Raw genomic sequence first — 9,572 nt, 5'->3', positions numbered from 1 at the left:
CTGTCTGTTAAATTTTATTATCTCAAGGTCAACTTACGTCTGCAAAAATCGTCTTTTTGTTGAAAATCTGTACAGCATTTCATTGTTCTACTAAAGTTAGACATTAAAGGGTATTACATGTATCAAGTAATTATAAAATTCACTCGAGAAAAGCGATATATCTACAATTTGTAAGCAACACTTACTATGCATCCATGCAAACTCCGGTTCCTCTGGTAAGTACAGTTTCTGTAAAATAAAAACTAAAATAAAGCATATTCAGAGAGAATATATTTTTATAATTGAAAACTTTTGTTTGATAGGGTCTTAACGTTAAAAAAGAATAATGATTGGCCACAAATATTTGATCAACGTCAACTTAAGAGAAAATTTGAGAGCATGATTTCCAGTTATGTTATATACAAAATAGTTTGTAGCTTTGTTTAAGAAATAAGCAATTTATTTCAAATGATCGCCTTATGAGAACTATAAAGCATATGAAAACTTTGTATACTGACACGCAAAAGAAACGCAACACCCTACTTTATGGGGAAATAATTATGTAAAGTAAAGAAGTTTGTATCTTAAAATTATGAATATCTTCAATTTGGTAAACATCGGTAATTTAACGGTTGAACGATTTCCATACCATAACCGGAAGTCAAGTTTGAGTCTGCTTAACAGAAATCAAAAATTGCATGATTAACAAAACATTTGGCAATATTATGGAGTTTTAAGGGATTTTTACTGTTCATCATAAGTAATGCAGCAATATATCAAAAAATCGTTTCCTGTAACGATGCTAAGGCTACTAATAATGGCATATGTACGCATTTTCATTCCTCTAGCTGGAAAATTTCAATGTAAATGATGGAAAGTTGCTGATGCGAAATTCCACTACATGACGCCTCAACAGGGTCTACCGTATCATATGCATTAAAGACAGTCCTTATACCGGAAGTCCAAGGGTGGCTACACTGCTCTGAGTTAGAGAAAATTCGACCTAAACATATGAAAAACGGGCATTTAAAATTGCCAAAGAATATTTCCTTCGCTCAGATCTCAATATGAATGAACCTATTGTATCGTAGAAATTAAGCTGCAATTGTTGTTTAGGGCAGTCTTGCACGTTTTACTTGAATGGCTGGGAGGGGGATGTTTTAACAGTCATATTTTACTTACAGTAAACATGGTAAAGTAAACAGATAAACATCTAACATTTTTATCAAATCTCTGATGTTCTGAAAAGTGAGTTTAATAGCCTTACTTTATTCGCTTTTGAAAATCATAATATAAAAAAAATCAAACATTTGTAGATTACTGCTTGTTGCGTTTCTTTTGCGTGTCAGTATATTATTCAAAGAACATTAATTAATTTCCATATAGACCAAAGACATTAGAAAATATGCATTAAATGAATGAAATGAATTATATTATATTATAATTTTATTTGGTAACAATAACATTTTTCACTGAATACGTAGATTACACATTATCACACAAGAATTATTTCGACCAAAAAATTAAATGTTCATGTGTGTGTGTTCTACAGTGTTTAACACTTCAAAAGAGTTCTTAAGCTTACTGTTTGTTTTTGTATAAACACATCCTGCTCTTCTCTCGCAGTATTGGTCAGTTGAACAGTAACAAATGTATCTACAGCGATATCCATAATAACCATGAGGACATGGTCCCACTGAACAGCTCAAACCATGTTTACCTGATTCACAAGCTGGAAAAAAAAATATTTTAAGGTACAAACCTACATCAACTTCTGCAAAAAAAAAAAACAATCTTTATTAATGAGAAATTGACTATCAATGCATGAAAAAGCGCAAATGATTAAACCAACGGTGATTCAAATAAAGAAATATCTGAATAAAGAAAGAAATTTTCATGGAATCATTACTTCATTAATGTCAGAAGGGTTATACATGTATAAGTACATTAGCTTTAAAAACTCATCAATTCTTGTAAAATTGACAAAACATTGTAGAGATCCTTACAACAAAATTATTTGCATAATATTTTCAGTTTTTATATGCTAAAAATGTACGTTAAAACTTACGAATACAAAATTCCCCCTTCTGTTGCTTATTTACACAACATTTCGAACCATCACTGCAAAAATTTTCAAAATACATTTAACGTTCACTTTAATTTTTTTGTTGATTTCATAATAACGGAAGCATATTGAATCTCTAGAAATATTTTAAAGAAATTGATAAATGAAACTTTAAGGTTGAAACTTTCAATTCTAAAGTGAACTTTCGGGTGTAATACTTGATTTCTTTATTCGATTATAAAGTTTACTATACCTAATTAAATCTTTTTTATTAAATTTCAAATTTGCATGATCATTTTAAAATTGGTATTTCAAAATTTAAAAGTAAAATTTCAGTACTTTTCTACTTTTGAATTGTTCCCTTCAACTTTTAAATACTGCATAAGCAGAATTTTTAGCGTGGATTTAGTTTTGGCTTTATAAGCTAAATTTGAATATCGCTGAAAATAATTGCGTTTTATTTGTAATAGTTTCTTTATTGGTCATTTAAAAATTCGCTAAAATTACATCTCGCTTAAAATGAATTACCAAATTTTCAGGACAAATCGCTAAATTTGCGTCTCGCTAAAATTTCCAATAAGACGGTAAAATTTCCAAGCCAAGATTAAAGTTTAAAGAACCAATTTTAAAGAAGGAATTTACGAATTTTTAAAAAGAAAGTACTTGTTATCTAAAATACGCTTCCGTACATATCTGCAATATTTGAAATGAAATAAACTTACTAAAGATCTTTACAGATTCCATAGGTATCCGCGATACCATAAGCAAAATAGGCAAAACAAAACAGAAAGAAAATTCTTGAATTTAGCTCAACAATCCCCATAGATGATTACAAACACAAACCTAACTTAAAAATGTTCTTCGTGTGAGAAAACATATAAATAAAAGAGGAATATACTTCCTTTTCAAGATTTAATCAGTGCGATTCAAAGCTAGCGTCATGGACATCTCTGTGGTGGTGTTTATACATTTTTAAATGAGTGTATATGGTACCTTATGCGTAAAATTTTTACTCATATGCAGGGTCGTTAAGAAGAAATATCTTTTGATATATATTTGTTAAATTAATTTTTTTGGAACGTAATAAGTCCCCTTTTTCTTCCATATGTTTGATCTGGTTAGACTATATGTGTATAGAAGTCCTAAAATCCCTTGCTGGTTAAATCGTCTTAATTAATCTTAAGTTTGTAAATAATGTAATTGTAATCATGGGTTATACAGTAAGTCAAAACATGTAGGATAATTATAATTGAATAATTTAAATATGGATGTTTAGTACGCTATTTTCTTTTTTCTTAGATCCTTGAGAAACTTTAGTCTTCATGAAAAAAGGCCAAAGGATGATATGTAGGACCCATGTCTGTATTTCGTAAGAAGCTAATCATAAGTAAATTCAATCTACACAGAAAAGTGGCTTAGAAAATATTCAAGTGATTAACTTTTTATTTACAAATTATTTAGGAATCATGAAAAAAAAAAAAAAAAAAAAAAAATATTTTGTTCATGCGAGTATCATGTGAAAAAATCAATATGATATTCACATAACTTTTATTACAACTTACAACATGTGAATTTCTCTTTCCACTATATTTTTGCTATATGGTCTTTTTGTAAATTCTTATAAAATATGTCAACATTGCTTGAAGTTTTCATATAAATTTCACTTTTCTTTTTTTTTTCTTTTTTTTTTCATGATTTTTTCAAACAAAATTCATTTTAAATATATACTAATTATGTGAGTCATTTTTTGCCTGTGTAAACATAAAGAGAAGTATAATGAATTGATCGAAAACAGATTGAAAATGCTCGGATCTTAGGAAACATTCAAAAAGGCTTTGAAATGTAATATTGTATCACAGATATATCTTTCTTTTTCAGAGTTCACCTTTTGCAATGTTTGGCTTTTTTTTATTCCTATATGTTTAGAAAGTCTTTGGAATTTAGTATATACCGGTAATTTGAGAAGAAACATTTCCTTCTGTTCTTCGATAAGATTATTGGGAAACCACTCAAAAAATCTATCGAAAGAACTTTATTTTGATTTTTGAAATTAAAAAAATATATGTTTGTGAATCACTGATGCCGCCGTATGGCAGCTTAAAGCAGGGATTAAAATTTCTTATGCATATCAAACACCATGATAAAGGTCAAAATTATTGGTATTCAAGAAAGGTCTTGTCAAAAGGAATACACTTGTTATATATGATAGCCCTAGTTCTTACGGTTCAAAAGATATGGTTTATATATGTAGATTATTTTTTAAGAGTAGGTCAAACACTAATTTCAATACATGTATTTTATACCCAATAAACGGTTTAGTCACAGTAAATAGATATATGAAGTATGAATGTCATAGCACCGACTATATAAAATACGATCAAAGTAAAAGATCGGAATTTTTTTTTTGGTAAAAGTGGGTCAAACTCCAAGGTCACGAGGTCGAATTTAGTGGTACCCTAAGAGAGGTTCTTGTCACAAGAAATACACTTGTGAAATATGACAGATATAGCCCTAGCCACTCAAAAGTTATGGCTTGGGTTAATGATTTTGCGGACAAACAATCAGAAAGGCGGACGGACAGGGCAAAATTTATATACAATGTACCCCCAAATCTTCGTTACGGCATAAAAAGACTCTCCATTGATAGTCCATCTCTCTGCTTGTTTCTTGACAAATATGATTGTCGTTTATAAAGAAGATTTATGGATTTAGAATACACTGTATATCCTTTTCTTGTGAAACTAAGCAGTTTCAGAATTTTTCTAGTCGGGTATTCGTGTTCAAATATAATCATCTATCAACAATCTGTTAATTGTCATTTCATTTTTTTTTTCACTTTTCGGACAAAACATATACACCTGTAAATTTCTTCCTATATTTCATTCTGTAGTCGGCAAAGATTCCAAAGAGACACAAAGAAACCCTGAATTTGGATATTCTTTCAATTTTTTTTACATTCTCGTATTTTTTTTAACTTTGTCAATTTAAGTTTTCTGCTGGAAGCTTAAACACGTCCCCGAAAAGGAGTAGGTTTATTAATTTGGAGAATGTGGGCCTTTCTTGTCAGTCAAATTTTATACAGTATACTGAGTTGAATAACAGCTTCTCTACAGACATATTTTCTGTGCTAACGCGTGTCATAGAATATTCCAGCAAAGTGATAACTGTTCATAACGCCATATTCACGAAATGTTTATTCACTCACATATAAACCAATTGAAAGATTTTTTTTTAATTTAAATATCAATACAATCGATTATAATCAAAGCGTTTTATACAATATGTATGACAAAAAAACTATACCTTATTGTAAAAGACAATAGACAAATGGGACACATCGCTCACTTGAGCACATTAGCTAGGGAAAAAAGCAAAGGCACTTCAGTATTGAAAAGTTTACAGGGGAGGGGGCTTGAATGATAAACTACCTGGTGATGCATGCATATCACTAGATGTATAACAAATGAGTTTGCTGTTTTTGAGCAGACATTGTGACCCAGTCCAACCCCCGGGGCCCTCATTTAACCAGTATGACTTTGTACTACTTGAGGATGCTTCCATACCAATATGATTAAACATGATTTTTCTGTTCTTGAGAAAAAAGGTAAAACTTTGATCCCAAAGTGTGGCCCACCCTACCCACCCCTACTTCACCGGTCATGACTTGAACAAACTTGAATCAACAATACGTGAGGATGTTTCCATAAAGATATGACCAATCATGGCTTTGTGATGTTTTAAAAAGAATTTCCGAAGTATCCATTCCTATGTAAAACTTTCATCGTCCATTGTGACCCCACTCTACCCCCGGGGGTCATGGATTGAACAAACTTAAATCTTCACTACCAGAGGATGCTTCTTCATGAGTTTCAATTTTCATGACTGTGTGGTTCTTGAGAAAAAGATTTTTCCAATGAATTCCTATGTTAAATTTTGATCGTCCATTATGGCCCTGGCCGTACCCCGGAGTCATCTTGAATCTTGAATCTGCACTACCTGAGTATGTTTCCATATAAGTTTCATCTTTCCTGGCTCAATGGTTTTTAAGAAGAAGATTTTTGAAAGATGTCAATAATTTTTCACTAATTTTTAATTATCTCCCCTATGAAAAGGGTGTAACCTTTTTTAAACAAACTTGAATCTACCCCATTCACCCAAGGATACTTTGTCGCAAGTTTGGTGGAAATAAGCCCAGTTGTTCTTGAGAAGCAGTCGAACATGCCAAAAGGTTACAGACAGACGGACGCCGGACAAAATGTTATCAGAAAAGCTCACTTGTGCCTTCCACTCTGGTGATCTAAAAAAACAAATCCATACATACGTATTAAACAATGCTAAAAATAAAACGACTGATCAAATCTTTGAACAATTCGATTGACTACATCTTTTTTTACTAGCAGTCGTTTGTAGGAATAAGACTGTAAAGAAAGAAGCTATCGTGATGAACCGAAATATTTTGACAGTTGAACTCTGAAAGATTTACTTTGAGTTACATAAAAAAAAATTCGACTGGTTTGCTCAATGCAAATATAAAGTAAACGTTCACATACGTAAGAATTATTGAAGAATAAGAAAGCGTTATATCCACATGCTCCAACGATATGAAAAGATAAATTCTTAAGGTAGTCCAATCCTCAGGTTTATAAAATTAGCAGTTAAGTGATTAAAAATGCTCATAAAAGTATCTCTGAATCCACAAACTAATGTAAATTTATCCACAGATTTCTTTAGAGTTAAATATTAAAGTTAATCATATTATATAGGGAAAATTGTCAAATCTCAAACATTTTTGCAGAAAAAAGCGAATTGGAATATCAGCAATACATTTTCTATTTGCAAATTGATCAACAAATATATTTTAGGTTAAAAAACGATAGATATCCAGGCATTCAGAGAAATTGTCATGATTTTTATATTTATTTGGTATTTGTTGTCTTCTATTTCCGTCATGTATTCTATAATATTATACATAGTGTAAAAGGCTTTTGCTATTATTGCAAGACACCACAAAACACTTCTTATTTCATATTATTCTAAATAAGCATTGGTATCTAAGGCTGGATAAAAGAAAATTTATTTCTCTAAAACTGTATTAATTTTTCCCCTTTTATAGGCAACAAATGTCAACTTTTATAAGACCTTTTCTAAGACTTCCAAAAACCTTGAATCTTATAAAGATGAATAGAATAAAAATTGTTGCATGAAAAAATTTCATTTTCAAGCTTCATTTTGATGCATTTCAAATTAAATATCAGTTTTTGGAGTTATCCTTCCTGGCTGAGGATCGGATATCCTTAAAAAAACAATTGCAACCTCTTGCAGAAACGAACTCCCTATTAGGAAATTGACATTAAGTAGACGCAAATACTTGACTTTACTTGTTTTTTGGCATATCATTAGTATGGCTAGTACTTTTATCTGTTTATTCATAACAATATAAAGTGCAAAAGTACTGCCACTATTAATAGCAATGCAAAGAAAATTAAAGTAAAACACTTTACTTAAAAAGCCGAGAAATTGTATATTAACAATGAAATCCCATGTTTCGAACCGTAAAAATTCAGCTTTACACGCATCAATTTAATAATTTTAAAAGGCTGTCCAGAAGAATATTCCTGTACAACTCTAACAGGTACTAAATTAATGCTTCTCAGAATTATAAACTGTAAGCTACAAACAATATCATGAATAATATACCAAGCACAAAGTAATATCTTAAATCTACTGAAATAAAATTTAATATTTATAGGAAATGGGAATCAGAGAGCTTGAGTTAAAGTCGCCAGGCATTTGAGATTAACAGATGTTGTATGTATTACTTCTAGCATTGAAAATAATCATAGGTCTACAAATCTTGTATTCCAGGAATCCATAATTCATGTCCATATAATCTAAAAGTCCATCGCGGATGCCCATAAACATGGTGAACAGGACGTCAACGCACATAACTAAAATCTGGAACCTTTGAGCAATGCCAATAAGCTTTCCTTTGCAAAAAATATTCCACATCAAAAGTGTTGCACACAATGGCAAGATGCGTAAGTAAGGCGACACTACTGTGGAAAATTCCAAACCCATTACGTTAACGTACCGTAAAGATCTAAAAATTTTAATATTTGATCGACATTTCTATTATCTTCAAGAATGCCAAAAAGAATGCTGCTTAATACTTGAGACGCATTTTGGGATAGTACGTTCACCATCGTGTCAGAGTTGTATTGAGTGTGGTTATCTTTGTCCATTCTCTTTTATAAAGTCAGTAATTTGTTAACTTTCTGTTAAAAAGAACACCTCAACACCATATTAAGAGAAGGATATGGAGATAACGAACAGTATTCACTGTCAACGTCCATTAAACAATATACAAAATAAGAGCAGAGCAAACACGGACCTCCGAAACATCAGCGGTGGGATCAGGTGCCATGGAGGAGTGAGCATTCCCTGCCGACCGGTCACATTCGCAGTGTGCCCTTTGTCATGATTAGGAAATAACGGTAAAAATCCTTCGTCAATTCAGTGTATAATTAATGGACTAACAATTGGTATGAAAAACGTCAGTCAGCATTTGACTCAATGATAAATTGTATTTGCTGACAAGGTCATTGTATCGATCATAGAATTTACGAAATTTGTACCCATGGGAATTCCAATAGATTGTTGGAATACCTGGTCTCCAAAAACCACATAGATATTATCAATCAGAAACTCAAGCATCTTCTTGATGTCAACTTCAGAGTACTTATGTGTGCAATCAGAATCTGTTTTAACAAAATAATTTTGCAAATGACCAATGACGAGGTAAGTAAATTTACGAGTTCCATTTTTGTTGAAGAAGCAGCTGTCAATGATATCAAAAAGCCTGGATTTTAATTTGTCGTGGGGAATTGTTGTGTATAAAGTTGAAAAGTCGTAAGTTTTTAAGCTGTTGATTTTTGTAAAGTCTTGTGATTTCAAATTGTCCAAAAGTTCTTTAGAATTTTTAAGTATCCACATCTGATTTACACCACTTCTTGAATATATAGTTGCACAGTACTCTTGAAGTTTTTCCTTCACCACTGTCAATATTTTAGTGAGAAGTAACGAAAGAGGCTTGGTTGAACAATTACTGGAACCTGTAATGTACCTTTGTTTGTAAGGATTCTTATGAAGTTTCGGAATCCAATATATATAAGGTAGTTCAAATTCATTTTGGCTCTGTGGAATATTAAAAGTATTCAAAACTGACAGGTGATTTTGAAGAATTTCTTCCTTAGAAAGAGAAGTATGAGTATAGGTAGGATTACCACTTGTAGAATTAAATCCAAGTTCTTCTAGAATGCATTTTATATAATGAGCCTTACAAACGAAGACAATGTTGCTACCTGCTTTGTCGGCAGGTTCCAGTACGTACTGATCGTGTAATCTATCTAATTCTTTTTTCACTTCTGGTTTATTGAACACAGAAGGATAGATAGTTTTCATTTTGCCCCTCAATCTTTTAATACGTGACTTTAACATGGATCTGATACATTAAATCCATTCTGACAAG

The sequence above is a fragment of the Saccostrea cucullata genome, unplaced genomic scaffold (assembly GCF_032062105.1).
Source record: "Saccostrea cucullata isolate Sc308-1 unplaced genomic scaffold, CSIRO_AGI_Scuc_v1 ctg8528, whole genome shotgun sequence".
Lineage (NCBI taxonomy): Eukaryota > Metazoa > Mollusca > Bivalvia > Ostreida > Ostreidae > Saccostrea > Saccostrea cuccullata.
The sequence above is the reverse complement of the archived record's forward strand: the minus strand, read 5'-3'. Positions refer to the sequence as shown.